Source organism: Culex pipiens, chromosome 1, assembly GCF_016801865.2.
Source record: "Culex pipiens pallens isolate TS chromosome 1, TS_CPP_V2, whole genome shotgun sequence".
NCBI lineage: Eukaryota > Metazoa > Arthropoda > Insecta > Diptera > Culicidae > Culex > Culex pipiens.
In genome coordinates, this window is record NC_068937.1 from 83,152,137 (window position 1) to 83,174,129 (window position 21,993).

Here is a 21,993-nt window from a genome sequence, read left to right on the forward strand (position 1 = left end):
AGATAATGCAGTATGATCATGGAATATACTTTCCATGATACGCAGTCGGTTTCAAAAGTCGTCATAACTCGAGGAGTTCACAGCAAGATGCGAATAAACAAGCCAAGATAGTTCGAAGTTATCGCCACCAACTCACTTTCCGCCCGGGATAACATACCCGCAACATTTTTTTTGTTACGAATTAAATACTGAATCTGTTAAAATAAGAAAAAAAATAAGAAGTATCAAAATATTTTCTTCAGTTGTTTTTTTAAATCTAAATCATATTTTGTAATTTTTTTGATATTCATGGACTTAGCTGTTTATTCCATGCAATTAAATAATCTTTCAAAAATAAATGGAACGGCCTTACTGTATCGACTTTCCTGCTTTTGTAAACGTGTTTTTTTTAATTGCTCTTCTCAGAAACGGCTCAGTTATGTTTTTTGGTTTTCAAGTGTGAAAGTAATTTACTGCATAGGGACTGACAAGGGATCTTGACCCTCGTGTTTTATTAGAATATAGCCAAATGCTATTTATAATGAAACGGTTTTTGAATGTAAGTGTTCATTTTCCTTATTCCTTGAAATTTGTTAAATTAGTTTGGTTTAAAAGAGCGAACCTAAGAATTAATGGTAAAATATGAAATGAAAAATGTCGAGGTCAGAATACTAATACGGTTCTCTTTTACGGTTCTCCCATCCATAAACCACGTGGACACTTTTTTGAAATCGCAGACACCTCCCCCTCTCGTGGAAAATTTCTATTCAACAGATTTTTTTGTATGAATCCTGGACAACCGTTGAACCCCAAATCCCAAATTTCCCAAACATTTCATCCTATCTGAATTGGAAACACATAGCAGATTGGTTGAATTGAAAAAAAATCCTAGAAATATTGTATTTTTTCTTTACTACTTAATTTCTTTATTTTTTTTCTCTTTTCGAGCACTTCTTTTGGCCTCGTCAGACTCTTCTACTTACACACCTCTGCTGCTGCACGCCACTGCATCTGCGGCCAGGTATCATTTCTGTGTTCCCGGACGAGATTCACGCGGCAAATGCCACTCTGCTACATTTTTCCTCCTCTATCCTTTTACCATGTTTGCGTTTGGTTCATGGCAGTATCTTACCGTTTGATCCCCTCGAAGCAAGCTACACCGGCGAACCCAGTTGTATCTTCTCCTGCTGCTTCTCCTCATCCTTGAACGTGAGCGTGAGCTCTATTCGTCGCTCCACGCGGTACTCCTTCAGCAGTTTTTTGCGCTCGCACTTCTCCTCGGGCGATTTGTCTTTCGGCCGGATCGACAGCACGCTCAGCGTGGAGATTACACTGCCGTCGCACAGTGACTTGGGACCGTCTGGCTTCGACGGACTCTTGTGCTGGCCCAACTTGGCGAGCGACTTGACCCTGACGGTCGCACCGAGCACGTTCATCGGCAGGGCAGTTTTCGGGTTGATGCTACGCCACTTCGTACGACGCTCGTTCCTCCAGATCAAGCTACTACTCATCGAGTATTGCGTGAAACATGACTTGGTCTCCTCCCGGTCAACCGCAAGCGGTCCCAACCAGTCCCGCTCCTCGTATTCGTCGTACATTCCGGCCTCGTTCGAGTCTACTCGCTCCCCTTCATCGAAGTAATCGTCCTCTTCCTTCCCTCCCATGGCCAGCTCCAAAAAAGTTAGCCTCCAACGCATTGTCCGGGTTTTCGAGGTCAAAATCCTCGGTGCCTTCTTCTTCATCAACACCTCCACCTCCGACGTAAACACTGAGCTGGGCAGCTTGGGCCTGACCTTCTCCGCCCCGGCCGTCTTCGCCGGCTGCACAGGTTCTCAGTAGACTTCGTTCCTTTCGGATTCCAGATGCTGCAGGTAGTTGTAATCTTCGTCAAAGTACACACCCCAAACTTGGCCTGCTCCTGTTTTCGCTTTCCTAGCTCGACCTTGCCGGCGGAAGTGTACGCTCGGGACGGGGCTCGAGGAACGTCGACGCTGGAACCACCTGACGTAGACACCGGAACGATCACATGCTACGGGGCGGTCTCGTCGACAAACAGCGGATCCTACGGTTGACCAATCGAAACGTGCCGGCCTTCTTTGAAATGAATTTTTTCTTGCCCATTTTAACACCGTAAAATGGGACAAGGAGCGACGGTTACGCAACACATTTTTTTTTTTTAAATGCCTCATTCGGGAAACTGCTGCGCCCGTTCAGTTGCCCCCAAGCCGGATGTTTGCACGCGACCACAATTTTGATGCACAGGCATCGGACAAACGACAAATTCTCCTTAATCGCAGCACTGAAAAATAATAAAAATAATGTAACCCTGTTCAGTTGCTTTACGCCAATTTATTAGGCCAGCGTGATCAATATATTTTTGAAATATATTGAATATTTTTGAAGAATTACCTCTCAACAAACTTATTCTACACAAACTTTGCGAAAACGGTGGTAAATTTTATGAAAAACAAATGTTAGTTTCATGTAAATAAAAACAGTTGATGACAAAGTCAATTTTGACAGTTCTATCCACTGCGATCGGCAAGTCAATTCAATCCAGGGTCGGCTCTTGCCCAGTCAAATCAATCCGAATTCTGAAACGGAATCTAATTAGAATCGTATACAAATTCCGTTTCAAACGCAACAACCGGTTCGAACACGGAACCGGTTGTTGCGTTTGAAACGGAATTTGTATACGATTCTAATTAGATTCCGTTTCAGAATTCGGATTGAGTTAACTGGGTGGCACTGTCCCTAGCCTAATGCAGATTTTTTATTATTCTGTACAGATCTGTGTTATCAAAACATTGAACTGTGCACAAGAAATTTTACCCAATTTTGAGTTACTGAGATTCTAATTAAATTTCTAATCTAAATCTAATCAGACCCTAGCGCAGCCAATCTTTCGAAGGGATCCTGGAGAGTGCCTTAGGTTAGATGACGCCTAGCACTCTTCTTGTCATTTATCAACATTTGTAGTGCGCCATTGCATCGAAAATGCATTGAAACATCACAAGCGTTAAAGCGGCCAGGCCTACTGCGTAAAGCCGTATCGCAGAGATGACTCGTAATTGGGTTGAGTTTGAGCACAGAGTGTTCGAACAACAACACAATTCTGAATCGACAGGGGAGGAAGAAGCGTGGGGACACACCACCATACGCTCCGAGATTTTGGTTGTATTCGTTGGGAGCACCATGCTAAGAAGGTTTGGTACTCCGGGACCCTCTGGGATGGGACATTGTATTTCCACGAATGCCCTGGACACTATTTGCCGTGGTTATAGCGCCACAACCCGCTCTCTGTAACAGTATTCCTAATTCCAGTCCACGCTCACCAAGTCGTCATGGCCTAGTGGTTAGCATTTTTGCTTACCAATCCAAAGGACGGAGGATCGAACCCCGCCTCGAGCGACTTTGATTTTTCGTTCATATTCATCATTTCAAATTTATATGTTCTTAACTTTCTCGTTGGGAGCAGATAGGAATCGAACCCAGAACCATTCGCTTACAAAGCGAACACCGTAACCAGTCAGTCACGGCCGCTCCTTACTGAGATTCTAATTAAATTTCAAGCAAAACTATCTTAAGAGATGTAGTGGGATTGTTATCAAACAGTGCATTCTGCTCACGTTAGTTGTTTACGTCTAAACGGAATACTCTGTTTGTTTACAAATCTGGAGCAACATTTGAAAAGGGCGCATAAGCATTTTGACAGCTAGAACTATTTTGCAAATTCCGAGCCAACAGGTAACTTTTCCACAAAACTCGATGTGTTAAACAATAGCTGGCCTTCCCAGCTACCTTTTAACGTGGCGGGTTTTGTTAAATTGTTACCTGTTGCCTCGGAATTTGCAAAATAGTTCTAGCTGTCAAAATGCTTATGCGCCCTTTTCAAATGTTGGTCCAGAAATTCACCATTACCTGTTTGCATTGCTTTGTCTAAAGTTTTGCCTATACCTAATAAAAAAAGTACTTTCTGAAATGTTCATTTGAATCTACAAATTTGGAAGCCTGATTGTAAATAATCTATTAAAATGAAATTATTTTTATTATAATAATTCATATTATAAGGTTGAAAACAAGCCAAACCTCAAATGATCTGTTAAACATTTCTTTATAATTGGGTCCTAAAATGAAGCTTAGATTGCTGATATTATTGTTTAAAGCAATGAAGTTTTTTTTCTGAGTACAATGACCCTTTGTACAACCACAAAGAATTTAAAATGGATTTTTAAATCAATTTTGAAAAATTAACCTAGCGGTCCTTCTTGACAGAAAAGGTCCTACTTGACAGCTGATTCCAAGGGGACCATAGTTGATCCATCGAAAAAATGTTGTCTTGTCATTTTTTTTTTTGCATTAAAATAAAAAAAAGTGATCAGAAATGGTTTTTGATCGTGTTTTCTACCGTTGTAGATAAAAATTGACATAGGGCTTTAGTACCCAATTTTCTTAGTAATACTTTTTTGGGTTGAATTTAACGCAAGTGTAGCTAAACGCACGTGACAGTGTATGTTTACATCTAGTTGGCTGCGCGAAATGATGGAAATTATTGAGCAGAAACTTTGTGCTTGCGGCCTACTTTGATTACGGAATGTGTTGGTCGTCGCGAGTGGACAGCAGGACAGAAGACGGAGAAGAAATTCAACGGAAGTGCGGAGAAGGAAAAGTACGAGCCCGGAGTCAAGCGAGCGGTGCAGGAGTGTGAAGAGGAGGATCTGCGGTGGCCAGTGAGAATAATCCGGACCGCGGAGAGGAGGGTGATGCGGCGCTGCTAAAGAATCAGAAGCCGTAGATTTTGAGGACGGTGGACTTGCTGACGTCGGACCGGTGACACGTACATTCCGCCGGCGAAGTTGTGGATGCAGACAGAGATTACGGACAATACATCGGCGACGTATTAGTGAAGAGAAGGAGTGTGGGTCTGTCGGTAAATCCTCCAGACGTAGGCCGCGTCTTCCACGTTCATCTATGTTGTGCGCCGCTTTGGTCGCAAACATCATCACCCAAACATTGGCGAATTGCTTTCGAATCGATGGGTCATTCAGTTCAAGTGCTGCTTCCGGCGTAACGACAAAAAACATCGTCCCGGTTTGGGCATCTGGTCAATCAGCGGGTGCGCTGGAGCTGGTTGAGAGGACGACCAGTTTACGCACCTGATCATGCTGGACGAGGCTACCGCCGCTCAGGACATCTCGAGTAAGTTTCCCATTTAGAATTTATGTTTCTAGTTCTTACTTTCAACTTTCTTCCAGACGTTCTCCAAGGTGTCCACCCTGGACCAGTCTTCCTCGGCAGCGATGTCAGCAGCGACAAGGCCAATGACGACGGTTGGTCGGCCAACGGAAGTGGTTCCGGTAGCGACTCGGATCAAGACGATAGCTGTAGCGACGGTGAAGGCTTTAACTTCGCTGCTGTCTGGAGTTTCTTGTCAGCCTGAAGGAAACAGACGAGCCGGAAGCAGCATGAAATGTATGTTTGAGGAAGCTGATGACTATGTGCACTTCAGGCTGTTAAACCAATGACAAAGCCGGGAGCCGAAGCATATTTCTTGTATTTTGAGGTAAGTTCATTTTCTTGAAAAAAAAATTTCTTCCTTTATCACAAAGCACCGAAAAATTAATGTTAAGTTTTGATTTGATTTGCAAACGAATGTTTCACGCGGAGCTGTGCAGTCGAATTTAGCTATATCCTACATTCTAACTAAAAATCGTATTTTGCTGAGTTTGTTTTGCACTTTCTATCTAAAAATTTGCTCAAATTTAGTCCAGTGTCCAGCCAACAAAATTGGGTCCTAAAATGAAGCTTATGGTACGTTCGTTTGAAGAGCCGGTGCGGCACTGAGTGCCGCACTCGTCGAGTGCCAGTTTCAGTTCAAACGAACGGTTCAGTTTTGCTCTGAGTTTTTATGCTTGTGTGAGTGCGTGGTGTTTTGTTTTGGTTTTTAAAACGTCAGTTTAAATTGAATCGTTGCAAATTTAACATCGAGCTAGAGATAAGTATCAAAAGCAATAATATTTTCATCCTATTAAAATTGTGCATTTCTTTAACTCAGGTTAGGTCAGAGTAGGCCATTCACCGTTCTACAACATCACAAGATCCGGCGCCATTTATTCTGAAAACAACGATTTCTACTTCAGTGGCAAACGTTTCTTTTCGCCGGAGTCGATCACGGTCAACCTACCAAGCCGGTGTGGACCACAAGCGGAGGCGATTATTGGTGGCTGCTCGTAGCAGGAATCATGTAATCGTGCGGAAGAATCCCTCACCAACAGAACCTCTTAACTCAAAATCAACGACGTGTATCTGACGGTGTACCGGGTCGGCAACGACGCACCAACAAACCACTCTCTCAAAAAAGACCATCAATCTGCCCGGATAATCCAAGACTTTGGCATTGCTTCTAAAGAAACATATTTACTGCATTTCAACATTAGGAGAAGAAATTAATAGTAGAATATATTACTATTAAAATCATGATTACATGTTACCAACATTTCAAGTGCTTTCATAAAAATTCCTATTTTTTACCAAATTGGTTTTTAAGTTGATTTCACTTCATAGAAAAAATGTTTTTAGTTTTTTTTACAATATGGAAGAAGTTTGTGTTGAAGCTTTTTTTTAATAACAAATAAGTTGTATTAAACTTTCAAATATGATTGTTTATAAAATATTTTCATTTGTAAAATAAAATAATAAATTTTAGACGTAATGTTAGACTTTTATAATTTTTTAATGAAACTGTTGGATAAGGTAATTGCCAACGAGTTGAAATAACGCTACGGAGGCGAAAGCCCCTTATGGTTAAAGTTCCATTAATAAAATCAACAAACCTTCAATGCTATCCAAAAGAACTAATCTAAATCTAAAATCTAAGAACTCTTGCAATTCTAAACAATCCAGAAATTTTACAAAACTGTAGAATTCAAAAAATCTTACAGTTTCAAAACTTCGATAAAAAATCAAAATTCCTAAAATTGCTAACATGAATATCAAAAAATCATAGATAATTATTTCTGAAATCACAACAATTCCGAAAGTTTTAAAAATGACTTCAGTTTCATTTTTTTTATTCCTAAAATATCTAAAATACCAAAAACTCGGATTACTAAAATATCTAATTTTCAGAAATTTAAAAATTCTCAAATTTCAGGAATTCCTCCAATTGTAACAAAATCTCTACAATTCCATTAACACTTTTAATTCCAATAAAAACCGAAATTTCTAAAATCACATGATTTAAAAAAAAATCCAAAAATTTCTCTTATATTCCTGAAATATCTTCAATGCTTGCTTCAATGCCAAAATAATACCTAAAAATTTTTAAAACTTCCAAAGTTTTCAGAATATTTTAAAAATTATAAAATTTCAAAATTTCTAAAATTCTTTTAATCCTAAGATCACTGGAATTCCTAAAACTCTACAAATAACTATTTTTTTTTTTCAATTCCACTCCCAAATTCCTAAATTCTAAAATTCATCAATTCCAGAAAAACCTCAAATTCCCAAAATTCCTGAAACTTTGTGGAATTTAAAAAAAATCAAAGTCCATCAAAGAATTTAAATATTTTTGAATTAAAATATAAATAAGATCATAAAAAAATATATCTTTTTCAATGTTTGGAATTTAAGTAGTTTCAGAAGATTTATAGATTTTAGGAATGATAGGAAATTTAGAAATTTAAAGAATAGGATTAAAAATTCCTGAATTTTTCATGAAATCTCGAATTGTTAGAAAATTTTAGATATGAAGAATTTAAAAAAATCTTTAATCGTTGAACTTTATTTAAATTATATTTGATTTTTTTTTATTTTATAAGTTTTAGAAATTTTAGGTTTTTCTGGAATTTCTGAATTATAAAAAAAAGGAATTTTAAGATTTCTGACAAAAATTCAAGAAATACAAAAAAACTCTAAAAGTCCATAATAGATAAAAAAACAGATTTTTTTTTTAAATTTTCAAAATCTGAAAACTCTTCAAATTGCTAAAATTTTAAATAAAAAAATAAAATTTCAAAATCTAGAAGTTTGAAAATTCTGGAAATTCCTAATTCTTAAATTGCGAAAAATCTTTCTTTACTTGAATTCCTGAATATCCTAAAATCCCTGAATTTCCATCAATTCCTAGAATTCTTACAACTCTTAATTTCCTTACAGTCTAGATTTGTTTTTGAATACTAAAATTACAGATATCTGCAAATTCTTACATTCTAGAATATTTTAAAACTCCTAAATTACAAAATCTGTAAAACTCCGTAAAACTAAAAAAAAATCCAATAATTTCTAACAGAAATTTGTTTTAGGAAATCCCATAAATTTCTTTAATTTCAGAAAAAATCCAAAAACTTCAACATTTCTAAAAATTCTTAAAGTTTTTACAGTTTCATTTTTTTTAAATAAAAAAATATATTCAATATTCTTTAAAATAGTACAATTTTCTGTTTAAATTTATTTTTACAAATTAAAATAGAAAATTATATTATTTAAAGAATATTAATTATATTTTTTCTTATATTTTAAATACTAAAAAATTTAAGTCTTTCTGTAATTTTATTAATTCTGTTATTTAGAATTTAAGAATATTAAATATTCCCGGAATTAATTTTTTTAATAACTTTTATCGTTGGATCTTTTATAACCTCCTGTTGTTTCTTCCTTGACTTGATATAAAGTGTTATGCTAACAAGTTGACGTGCCCAATAAAACAACAAATTAAAAAAAAAATACAAATTATAATAGTTAAGGAATTTCAGAGATATTAGTAATTCCAGGATTTCAAGGAATATAAAAAAAACTTAGAGAATTTGAGAAAATCTATGGAATTAAAAAAAAACAGGAAATTCTGAATCTTATAACTTTTGAAATTTTTTGATTGCTTTAATTCTTTCAAAATTTATTCAATTTGAGGAAATTGAGAGTTTTGTTTGTTTCCTAATTAAGGATTATCGGATGTTTTGGGAATTTGGGTAACTTATTTTTTTTTTTTTTGATTTCCGCCTTTCTGTTTTAGGAATTATATAAAATTTTGTAAAATTTGGAAAATGGGAAATTTAATAAAAATTTAAAAAAATCAGGATTTTTTTTAAATTGGGTTTTAATATATAAATTAATTATAGATTTTTTAAGAATTTAAAAATGTTATGATTTTTTAAAATTTATTTTAATGATTACATTTAAGAAATATTAAACAACTTTAGGAAATTTTAGGAATTTATGTTGTATTGCAATTTCTAGATTTTTTAAAAATTATATTAGTTAACGAATCATTAAGAATTTTAGGAATTTTAAAATTATATTTTTTATGGAAATTTAGAATGTTACGAGTATATAAGGCTGGCTGCTCAAATTGTATTTAAAGCTTTTGTAGAATTTTGTTTTAATTTTTTTCTTTCAAGAGGTTTAGGAATTTTAGGAATGTTGGATTTTTTTTTATTTTGTAAATTTTGTTTTTTTTTGTTTTTGGAATTTCTTGATAATTTTGGAATTTTGTGTTTTTTTTTATTCTTGGTCTTTTTAAATGTTTGGATTTTCGTAAATTTATGGAATTTATTAGAATTTTTGCCTGGACATTTTTTAATGTTTTGTATTTTCGGCTTTTTTGATAAAATTTTATAATTATAGGTTTTGTTTTGCCATGAAAAACTACAGAAGACGGACCATAATTGGCTGGTTCATCCCGACTGTGTCCACGGCGGGAAAGTCGACTTTATTGTCGCAAAGTATTTCAAGTAGCTTGTAGAATATTTTATTTTCTTAATTTTTTTACTGATCTAATATCACACAATACATTTCACAAAATACACAAAATGTTGCACTTTCTCTGGTTTTATTGGTTAACCTGTTCGTTAAAATCGCCGAGAACGTCCGTGATTATCCTTCGATCGTAGCTCCGTACTCGGCCAGCTCGTCAGCATGTTCGCCATCAGGTTCCAGGTTGGTACCAGCATCAAATTCAGCGGCAGTCCCTGCCGGTTTTGGTCCCGTTCAGCATCAACATGCTCTCCAGGTTCCAGTTCGGAATGTGTCCTGATGGCATCAGCATCATATTCAGCAATAGTCCCTGCAGGATCATCCACTCAGGCATTCCTTCCGGTTCGTAGAGTTGGTAGGCTTGATGATGCCCTTGTACCGTTGACTTTTGTAATCACTGTGCTGTTTGCATTTTGCCGGAAGGAACGACCGAGTGCCTAGCTACCCTTCTTGCGAATCTTGACCTGTCGTCGTCCTTCCGGAAGAAATCGTTTCCCAAAACGGCATCGCTTGTATTCCTTCTTGACGTACATCGGCAGAACTTGCTTCTATGGGATGGTTTCCTCTTCGAACAAAGCGCTTAGCCGCCTGAAAGTAATAATGAAAATTATTAAACAACTCAGAATTTGTATGGTGTGTTGTAAACCTTACCCAAATACAATTGTTTTCCGATTTGTCCACCAATCGCGAAGTTTCTCCATGCGAATCATTCCTCGAATCGAAAACTTCAACAAAATAAGCTTGTTTTGAATGAACAGCTGATTTCGATGTTTACAAACATCGTTTGTTGGTGTGCGAGAAACTCGCACGAAACTAGAAAATAATCGAGTGCGGCACTCGCACTTTCAGTTCCAAGATGGCGGTGAAACTCGTGCCGAACTCGAGCGAGTTTCTTCAAAAAAACACTTTGACAGCTCTGAGTGCGGCACTCAGTGCCGAACTAGCCATCAAACGAACGTACCATTAGATTGCTGATATTATTGTTTACAGCGATAAAGCTTATTTTTCTGAGTACAATGACCCTTTGTACGACCACAAAGAGTTTAAAATGGATTTTTAAATCAATTTTGAAAAATTAATCTCGCGGTCCTTCTTGACAGAAAAGCGCCTACTTGACAGCTCGTTCCAAGGGGACCATAGTTAATAATTGTTACAACCCTGGTCTAAAATCGCTTTGTTTATAGGAGCTTGCTAATGATTTGACATGAATTTGTATAAACCAGTAGGGGTAAACGAAGGCCAAAAAACCGCGACTTCTGAAAGGTTAATAAAAAAATAGATGATTATAGAGATCATCAACCTCATGCTTTCACTTGATTCATCTTAAAGCGTAAATTATCACATAATTTATATTACTATTAAACTTTTGTTGTTTCAGATGACTGATTATTGAAAAGACTTCACACAAAAGGGCAAAACAAAATGGAGATCATTATCAGAAATTTTATCTGTGTAGATGTATATCACCAGTATGATGACTTTCAGATAAGTGCTTTATTTTTTGTAAAAAGAATTAGACACTTTGTGATAAATTTTCTATATACTTTTTAGGTTTGTAACCAGACTGGAACCAACAAGACACGCGAATGAACCATCGATTCGAATAATAACTAGTTTCGTATCAAGAAATCAATGTTTTCATCAGGACAATAAAATATGTGGCCTTATAAAAACCGTGGTGATTATGTTTATGGAGCCGAATTCTGAGTTAGATTAGTTCTAAAGCACTCAGACTCAAATCTGAGAAAAACATTATATGATTATGATACTTTTAGTTATTTTTTACTGTTACAATTCTGTAATTTTTTTTTTATCAGAATCTATAATTTTGTTTTTACTGTTGGAGTAATTTTTGTAATTCAATTCTGTTATCACAACTCTTATATGACCCATATTTGTAACAGCCTGAGTTACAATGCTTCATTAATTATGTTATTATTTTGTTATAAACTTCTGCTACCCCGGGCAGAAAGTTGCATCTTGGAAAAATCTACCCATGTTCGTAAAAACACGAACAAGTCAAGTTCACCTCAGGGTATGGTTAAGAGATAACCGAACATGGCCACGAACATAAATTGTTCGAGGCGTATCTGCGAAAAATCTTGTTGAGTTTATTTGACCAACAATGCCACATCAAGTTGAGTTAATAGTGGCGAACAACTGAAATCTTTCAAAAATCATATCAAGTTCGTAAAGTAGATTTTGATCCCGAAAATAATTTTATTGGTTTTAAATGCACCCCGCCACTTTGCAGACCCCTCACCCCTCCCGCCCTTCCTTTTCACATATCTGGGTAATATTTCCAGAAAATTCGCTCTAACATCAAAACAAGATTTTAAAAAGTTAAAAAATTAGAAGGTAGCGAAATTTTGCATTTGTTTTAAAGCACGATACATCTTATTATAAATGCTAATATCAAAATCTTTTTGGAAATTTTTATGTTGATGCACTTAAACCCCTATTTAAGCTTATACACGAAAGGCATACACGAAAGTGAGCGTCAAAAGGGAAGCTTTATTTGGAGGTTTGATCGTAAAACACTTTTTGAAAAGTTTTAGTTTGACTTACCAGAAATTATGAATAGGTTCGTCCAAACTTTGGTGTCAATCTTTGTCTAAAGGTTTGCTGATGGGGATGCTCCTTCGTTTGTTTTTGGTCCAAGTTGAGTTTCTACCTAAAATGTTAAAAATTATCACAAAGTGTCTTATTCTTTTCGAGAGAAAGAAATCAAGCACTTATCTGAAGGTCTTGCTGGTGATATTCTTCAGCACAGAGAAAATTTCTGACGATAATCTCAAAGTAGGTTCCGGAAGGCTACGCGGACATTTCCGCAACCTGCGAAATGTCCGCTTGCATTTAGATAGCTATTGGCCCAATACTGGTCGCTATTGCCGCCGTTGCCGAGTCAGTTATTCAACCACCGGAACGAGCACACCAATTTCCTCATCAACCTGGCCTTTGGAGGCGTCGCAATCTCTGCCGGTTTCTCCAACTCGCGTTCCGACTTCGGTAAACCATCTTCCTCCTCCTTCTTTTCTGAAAAAGAAAAGAAAATAGTTATAATTTTCATTGATACCTCTTTAGGAAAAATCTAGATTAAATTTTCAAAACAACCTATCCCTCATGGGTTTCCTATGCAGATAGGGCCTTTTGAAAATTTAATCGAGAAATCTTACCATCGTCTGAAACTTCATGCGCAGTTGTATGAACGTCCTATTGTCGGGCCATAGTTGGTAGAATGGACACGGTAGTTTGGCAAGGGGTGGAACTCTTCCGTGTAGTGACGGAAGACTCGGCTTAGCTAATTTCAAAACAACAAGAAAAACAGCTTCTAACAGCTCATCCGTTTTGAAGAACCATTTTGTCAGTGTAAGCGTCGTTTATTTTTTACCTGGAAACAAAAATAATGATTAAATGATGCAAAACAATGTAAATGGGCCAAAGCCGAAGTGTAAACAAAGAGTCTGTCCTGCTCGTTCTTAATGTAAACATCCACTGACGTAAGCGGGCCAGACTAACACTTCGGCTTTGGCCCATTTACATTTTTTTGCTTGAAATTTGGTTAGCATTACCACAGAGATAAATATTCTGGTGTCTGCAATTCAGACTGATAATCACTTTTTGTCCGAATGAAATAGGCAGACATCTCCAATTCAAAATTGCAGATCAGAAACGTAAATCTCTAGCTGCAGATATGTCCTCCTGGTGCGCGTCGGAAGCCCAGTTAACTCAATCGGAATTCAATTCGAATCGTTTACGTATTCCGTTTCAAACGCAACAACCGATTCCGGGTACGTACCGAAATTCAATTCGAATCGTTTACGTATTCCGTTTCAAACGCAACAACCGATTCCGGGTACGTACCGGTTGTTGCGTTTGGAACGGAATACGTAAACGATTCGAATTGAATTCCGTTTCAGAATTCCGATTGAGTTGACTGGGAGGCGACTCGTTTTCACCGCAAAGTTTGCGGCGCAAACAGCGACTGCAATTATGTTGACATTTTACAGATCGGTACGTCAAAAACTACCACAACAAACCAGAACGCGAAAGACAAAATCGACGAAAACAAAACAAGCGCAGGTTGCACATCCGTTTTGTTTTGGATTGGGAGATCGACTGTCGAGAGAACCACCTTCCCAGGAGTTGGCACCCGTAAACCCTCCGAAAGGAGGAAATAAAAACTGCTGCCTAGTTGTTTTGCTTCTGGTCGAGGCCACTCACAACACAGGGCAGGATTTGTTCCTGCTTCTTCGATGGCCAATTTGTTTATGATTGTTCTTCCTACTAACAAACTAACACAAACAAACACCCGCGCACTAAATCCGAAAACAAAACTGTTTTTTTCACCCGCAAAACACAGCCTGCCGCGACGACGGAAAAAAACAACTGCTTGTTGCGATTGAACTGTTTACGTTTTTGAGTGCGGCGGTAGCAGGGGGAGTCCATGAATAACGTATAAATGCCGAATGGTTTTGAAATGTAAATTCTGGCGTTTGTTTCAATGGAAAACGGACAATCAATTAAAAGTCAAAATCCGTTGCGTCCAGCAATAAAAACCTAATTTTATTATGCAAGAGTTTTACCACCGAATATTTTTTTAAAGTTTAGCAGTTAAGTTACGTAAAACGTCATTTCGGGATGGCCTCTTTGAAAGATTTCGTTTTCCAACGTTCCCACCCCACCACCCACGACCGTCGATGGCTTGGATGTAAACAAACCCTACACTCTCAAATGAGAATAGGAATCACCAAATGCACTGTAACTGAAAATCGCATTTTGTTTAGTTTATTTTCACACTTTTTCCTACGAATTTTCCAGTTCGACTACGATTACCAAAAAAGTGTATTTTCAGTTACAGTGTATATTGTATCCAATTGGAACGTCAACAACTTTTTTTCACTGATTGTTTTTATTTGGACTCGGAAAAAACGAAAAAACCGGTTGAACGATCTATCGCGCTTTTGTGGTTTCCAGAACATATAATTAGGCTATCGGTAAGTTATTAACAATGCTCTTTAGATATAAATGAAATTAAATCCCTTCCTTTTGCAGAAATTCCAAAGAAAAACCCGCGGATAAGAAGCAGTTAAACCAGCTTTACCGCTTTATCCCAGATGGTCATTCTCCCATCGAACTTAAGTAGCAATAGCAGCAAGTTGGCACACGGCCACCACCATCTACAGCTTGCGGGCAGGAACGTAACGATGTCGAGAAACCTAGACATTCTAGTGCTGAAGAACAACCCAAGTCGGCAGTCAACTTCCAGTCCTTCAAGCGTCGCCCGGACGTCGTCTACATCGTAAACCTGCACCGCCAGCTTCGCTACCCTGGAGAAGTGTGGTCCATTTCGTCCCATCAGTTTAACCAGCTTGTTGTGCTCAAGTTCGCGGACTACACCGAGGCCATCCCGAGCAACACCAAATCGCCGCACTCGATCGGTCTGATGTGGTGACTGTTGGCTAGTGAGGTGCTGAAGCTGCGCGGCAAGATCTCCAACAAGTTGTAGCCCGATCTGTTCCTTTACCATTACCGAAGCAGGCTGCGCTGCCGGATGCTGGTGCTGCCGTCCCGCTACTGGCCCTGGCCGTTGATTGGAACGAGGATGAAACCTCCACCGGATCGTGGGATGTAGCCATCGGTGGATCAGTCTACTCAATCGGAATTCTGAAACGGAGTTCAATTCGAATCGTTTACGTATTCCGTTTTAAACGCAATAATCGGTACGTACACGGAATCGGTTGTCGCGTTTAAAACGGAATACGTAAACGATTCGAATTGAATTCCGTTTCAGATTCCGCTTGAGTTGACTGGGGGCTGTGTACGGGGCTGATCGGCTGTTCGTCGATGCTGGTCATTTAAAAAAGGCTCTGAATGGGCAGTACGAAATTGCTCTTATAGCTTTTTTTGTATGGGAAAAGAGCCATAAGATCAACTAGAACGTCCCATTTTAAATTATGACAGTTTTTTTTCTTTTTTGAGCAACCTTCGACTCGATACTGAATACAGAATTAATTTGCTATGCTTTTTGTTTAATACTCGATTAATCGAAAGATATCAATAAAGTATCAGTTGACCGTTGACTTGTAGTTACTGATAGTTGCTGAAAAAAAAATCATTCACGCTGATAGTAGATAGATCGTAATCATCCGAGTGCAGTTGAAATTATTCGACCAATAAATCTTAAGATTTTTAAAGGAATTGGAGGGCCTCGTGGCGCGGTGGTTAGCAGCTTCAGCTGCCGACTTATAAGTTGCTATGGGGCGATTCCCGCCTTATCCTCTTGTAGCTTTTCGTTCAATGTTTTTCCCGTTCAATATTAGTTTTCTGTATGCTAAGACGCTGTGATTGTCTTAAATTCTTTGAACTGTTTTTTGTTTTATTTTATAATATTTTTTTTTGCAAACATTGAAAATTTAGTTCATTGAACATAAAAAAATAGATTGCAATCAATAAGCTTTAATCGATAGTTGTAATCGTTCGATAAATTTAGTCGTAGATTATAATCTATATTTTTTTTTTTAATAATTCATGAGTCGACAGCTTTTGTTTTTAGTTGAAATGTTGCCTAAACGGAGAAGTACTACAACTTTTATGCAAATTATAAGTTCACCCAAAAAAGTAGCATTTATATTTTCTCAAAATAACTTATTCAGTAACTTTTTCCCAGAACACGAAAAATCCAAAGTCTCTATATTCCCTTTTTTAATTAAAAATAAAATTTCAAAGAAATATTCCTAGAATTCAATAAGTCCAAAAAACCACCCACTTCAGAAAATCTTGTTATGCTTCTGATCCCAACAATTTTCCAAAGTATTGAAAAATATTTAACTGGCCGATAGCCAAAATTTGGCTAAGTCCAGAAAATCTAATAAATTCTACCAAAAATCTTGTCGTGATACGGATCCCGTAAATTTTCTAAGTGCCGGAACGATATTTGTACGGGGTATATCAATAATTGTTAAAAACCAACTTTCGAATTTATAAATTCCAATGAAGACGTTTTGTTAGGGACATTAATTTAAAAACAAACTGATGTTTTTGTAAAGACCGGACGAAAAATTCCTGTTATTTCGACGATTTTTCCGAAATCGCGGTTCAAAGCTAAAATACTCCCAACAAAATTCTAAGTCCCGAAATATACGCAAAAATTCAAAAGTCCAGCATAAATGAAATTAAACTTTTAAATATCAGCTCATGTTGAGAGCATATGAAAATTATTCTAAGTGTCGGAGATTGAAAATTTTGTCAGTGACTGTAAATTTTGCTAAGTCCAGCAAAATTTGAAATAAAGTCTAAATAATCATTTCATGATGTTCGGGTAAAATTTTGAAAAAAATAAAATTTTCGAAATTTTTGCTAAGTCCAAAAAAACTACCACTAACAGCTCAATATCAACTGTAGATAATGCAGTATGATCATGGAATATACTTTCCATGATACGCAGTCGGTTTCAAAAGTCGTCATAACTCGAGGAGTTTACAGTTACCCGGGACGCCCGGGCGGAAAGTGAGTTAGTGGATATAACTTCGAACTATCTTGGCTTGTTTATTCGCATCTTGCTGTAAACTCCTCGAGTTATGACGACTTTTGAAACCGACTGCGTATCATGGAAAGTATATTCCATGATCATACTGCATTATCTATAGTTGATATTGAGGTGTTAGTGGTAGTTTTTTTGGACTTAGCAAAAATTTCGAAAATTTTATTTTTTCCAAAATTTTACCCAAACATCATGAAATGATTATTTTGACTTTATTTCAAATTTATACTGGACTTAGCTAAATTTGCAGTCACTGACAGAATTTTCAATTTCCGACACTTAGAATAATTTTCATGAGCTGATATTTTAAAATTTGATTTTATTTATGCTGGACTTTGAAATTTTTGCGTATATTTTTTAATTCTTTACTTTTTACAGAAAAAGCATTTTTTTGGGACTTAGAAAATTTTCGGGAGGTTGGAAACATGATAAATTATTTTGATGTTTATTTTTGCTTTGAACCAAAATTTCGGAAAAATCGACGAAATTACAGGAAATTTTTGTCCGATTTTTACAAAAACATCAGTTTGTTCCTAAAATAATGTCCCTAACAAAACGTCTTCATTGAAATTTTGAAATTCGAAAGTCGGTTTTTAATAATTATTGATATACCCCCTACAAAAATCGTTCCGGCACTTAGAAAATTTACGGGATCCGTATCACGACAAGATTTTTGGTAGAATTTATTTGATTTTTTGGACTTAGCAAAATTTTGTCTTTCGGCCAGTAAAATATTTTCAACACTTAAAAAATTTTCGCGAGCAGGAAAATGAAAAAAAAAAATTTGGGACTTAGAAAATTTTTGGGAGTTTGGAAACATGATAAATTATTTAGATGTTTATTTTGCTTTGAACCAAAATTTCGGAAAAATCGTCGAAATTACAGGAAATTTTCGTCCGATTTTTACAAAAACATCAGTTTGTTCCTAAAATAATGTCCATAACAAAACGTTTTCATTGAAATTTTGAAATACGAAAGTTGGTTTTTAATAATTATTGATATACCCCCTACAAAAATCGTTCTGGCACTTAAAAAATTTACGGGATCCGTATTGTTGGTAGAATTTATTAGATTTTTAGGACTTTGCGAAATTTTTGCTCTCAGCCAGATGAATATTTTTCAACATTTTGAAAAATTATTTTGATAAGAAACATTACCAGGCTTTTTAAAATTTTACTGTGGATTTTTGGACTTATGCAATTTTAGGAATATTTTCATAGACTTTTATTTTTAATTAAAAAAAATGGAATATAGAGACTTTGGATTTTTCGTGGTTTGGAAAATTATTGTGACATTTTGGCAATTCAACGCTTTCTCCACAATTTTTTAATGAGTTTTTAAAGTAAAATAATTTTTCAACTTTGAAAAATCTTGTTTTGATGTAAGTGCGTATATTCCTGAAATATTACTCATATTTGTGAAGAGGAAGAGGGGGGGGGTCTGAATAGTGGCGGGGTGCATTAAAAACCAATAAAATTATTTTTGGGATCAAAATCTGCTTTATGAACTTGATATGATTTTTGGAAGATTTCAGTTGTTTGCTACTATAAACTCAACTTGATGTGGCATTGTTGGTCAAATAAACTTAACAAGATTTTTCGCAGATACGCCTCGAACAATTTATGTTCGTGGCCATGTTCGGTTATCTCTTAACCATACCCTGGGGTGAACTTGACTTGTTCGTGTTTTTACGAACATGGGTAGATTTTTCCAAGATGCAACTTTCTGCCCGGGACAGCTTTCCATGTGATAAAATAATAACAGTTTTTGTTATGCAATCAATCCACATAAATAACAGTTTTTGTTATTTTGGTGCTCCCCATCCATCGCTCAGAATAACTAAACTTGTTATTCTATGGTTCTGGATTCTATGTTATTAGTATGTTATTGCAATAACATATGGTTGGAATCGGTCTCCGAGTCCACGTCAATTTGACGCTCCTGGACGACGTTTCCAGCCAGGGTATTGAATGGGTGCCGGAGCGGGACTAGCCTCAAACTGGTATCCTCCAGGAACGGTGGCCGCTGCAGCTGCACTTTGTTGACCTCACGGGGATGCTTCGGCTGTCATCTGCATACAATGTCACTGAAGCCTAAAAAGTACCAAAGTTTTGGTGTCTAGTGTCAAAATTATGGGAATAAACATGACGAAAAGGGCGCAAAACCGAAAGGACGAAAAAAATTTTTTTTCTTTATTTTTGTTTCGCTAGTTAAAATGAAATTAAATGTGTACCATTATCCGGGGCAAATCGAGACACATGGGGTGAATTGAGAAGTGATTTTAGCAATGTTTTTGCACAATATTTGAATATTTTTTATTTGTTTCAGTAGGAATAAAACAACAAAATTAGTTTCTAAATTTGAACTTTTATATCTAAAAACAGCTGTTTATAGAAGGCTTTCTTGTCGAAAATTTAACAACACATTCAAATCAAGTTTGTACGGTTTGTTTTTAGCAAAATACATCGGTGTGTGCCTCAATTCAACTCCACAATATGGTAGCAAAAACCGTGATTGGGCTTTCAGTGCATGATGATTTAAGTATTATCTAGCTTTAAACTTAATGGTACGATGAATTGTTTCAGGTGGAAACTTTTGCTCGGATATCCCATTTTTTGGAGATGGATTTATCAAATTCTAGTTCCTGAGCCAATTTCAAAATAACATGTATTAAAATGTTTATATTTATCCATTTACACTCTTTACTAAACTAAAATTTAAAGAAATCACCGATTCACATTTATTGGAAACTAGGTTCATATCCAACAATACGCAATGTCAACCGACAAGAGCAGATTCTTATTTTCTTTTTACTTTAATTTTTAAAGAGTAGGCATAAATGGACGAAAATCAACTTTTTAGTTCTTACAATGAGCTTCAGTTCGAAATGTCGAAAATTGCAATTCTTTCAACTGAAATGCTTATAACTTCCGTTAGATTTGAACAATTGGGATGCTTCATAGTGCTCATATTTAGCCCAGATGTTAGTTATATAAGTTCAAACAACCCCTGAAATTCGGGCAGATTGGTGAGCTCCACAATGTCCCTAACAATGTCCCTGTTCGTGGACTCGCTCTTAAGGTTTCCCAACAACATGGATGAGCTCACATATTGGTTTAACCGCCTCAAATTGTAGATTTAAATTAACATTATGATGATCTGTAAGTTCATTGGCCAAATAAGAATTTGCGGAAGACATTTCAGAGGATTTGAAAAAGACACCTGCTGGGAAGCTTTGCCTGAGACCTGATGCTAAACGTAAATTGTTGTTGGCGGCATTTATGGTTTATTTTTATGAAAAGAATCATTCTGAGCAGCTACAGGATTATCTTCAAAAAAAAAATTTGGCTTCTATTTTGATTTGTGACCCTCTGAAATGTTATTCCCGAAACAGCGCCACCAAACATTTGGTGGCGGCTTCAGCAAGCTACGTCAGTATCACGGGCCTGGTTGACCTGCAGGCGCCTGTCGTACTCCGGCCAGCCGGTTCTTCTCCTTGCGTTACTTGTCACTTTTTTTTGGCTATCTTCGTGCGCATTCCGGACGCGTCAACCGGAATCAACATCGGCGGACCTCCCGTTTGGGGCTGCTGCGTCCACGTTGAACACAAACTTGGGTTGCTACTGCTAGCTTCCGCCCGCAGCCGTTACTTGGCCAACTGCGCCGGGTGCGTGGTGGCCTTGTTAGGGGAGAAATAATTGGTGAGAAATTATCCTCGACTTTTTTTTTGAAAAGAAAGTAACGCACCTGCAGCTGAAACTGATCCAGCGAGATCTGCAGGTTTGGGTCGATCGTATTCAGCTGGCCAGCCTGTCCGGCTGAGGCTGAAGAAGCCACACTGCTTGGCGTTAATTTTAATGAAAGATCCGGAAAATGACGGATTTATTCCGGGCAAAACAAAACGTTGCGCAACCAAAGCAAAATCCAACTGTCAAACGCGATGAAGGAAGAAACCCCGCTATTGAAACAAAGTTAAAGAAGAAGAGAGCAGCTCGATAGGGAGGTTCACACATACATTGAAATAAGTTTTAATTGTGTTGGTAAATTTTACGAAATTTGAACGTTCGATGTTCACAGGTATGAACATCGGATGGTCAAAGCCGAATGCGCATCCGATGTTCACCGGAATATGTTTGCGTCTAGGTTATACCGAAAAGATATTAAAAAGGTTTGGAATGTCCGAATGCAACCCCATTGGTACACCCCTGAATCCGAACGTTCAATGGCGAGAGACAGCGGATGATGAATCAACCACTCATCCCTTCAAAGAGCTTCTAGGATGCCTGCAGTACCTTGCAATTACCTCTCGGCCTGACATCTGTGCTGCGGTTAGTGCACTAAGCAAGTACCAAGCGGCTCCATCAGACTTTCACTGGGCTGGTCTGAAACGAATACTACGCTATCTACAGGCACATGCCGCCAACTCCGTCAAATTTCAGGCATCAAAACACTCAGGGATGTGGAGTCGGAGTCGGAGTCGGAGCCGGAGTCGGTGGAGTCGGGTCTTTTTGGGGACCTGGAGTCGAAATCGGAGTCGGAGTCGTCAAAACTCGAATAGCTGGAGTCGGAGTCGGAGCTGGCTAAATTTTATGAGCTGGAGTCGGAGTCGGAGCCGGAGTCGTAAATTTCTGATAGACCCGGAGTCGGAGCTGGAGTCGGAGTTATCAATATATTTTATATAATTTATGAACTTATTTATTGTTCAATATTTGTTATAATTC

General features: G+C 37.1%; 2 long non-coding RNA genes and 1 pseudogene across 3 annotated transcripts; all 3 read right to left on the reverse strand.

The window, feature by feature from the left end:
• Positions 1 to 857: 857 nt before the first annotated feature.
• Positions 858 to 2,512, reverse strand: LOC120430565 (protein LTV1 homolog; annotated as a pseudogene).
• Positions 2,513 to 12,475: 9,963 nt separating this feature from the next.
• Positions 12,476 to 13,501, reverse strand: LOC120430570 (uncharacterized). 2 transcript variants are annotated; one of them, XR_005607676.2, is made up of 3 exons: positions 13,302 to 13,501; positions 12,906 to 13,120; positions 12,476 to 12,765 (listed from the first exon to the last, which is right to left on the reverse strand). It is a non-coding gene; the product is annotated as an uncharacterized LOC120430570 (long non-coding RNA). The 2 variants fall into 2 exon arrangements; XR_005607675.2 differs by having other exon boundaries at positions 12,906 to 13,501.
• Positions 13,502 to 19,149: 5,648 nt separating this feature from the next.
• Positions 19,150 to 21,606, reverse strand: LOC120430564 (uncharacterized). The gene is made up of 3 exons (XR_005607668.2): positions 21,020 to 21,606; positions 20,728 to 20,951; positions 19,150 to 19,318 (listed from the first exon to the last, which is right to left on the reverse strand). It is a non-coding gene; the product is annotated as an uncharacterized LOC120430564 (long non-coding RNA).
• Between the last annotated feature and the right edge of the window lie 387 nt (positions 21,607 to 21,993).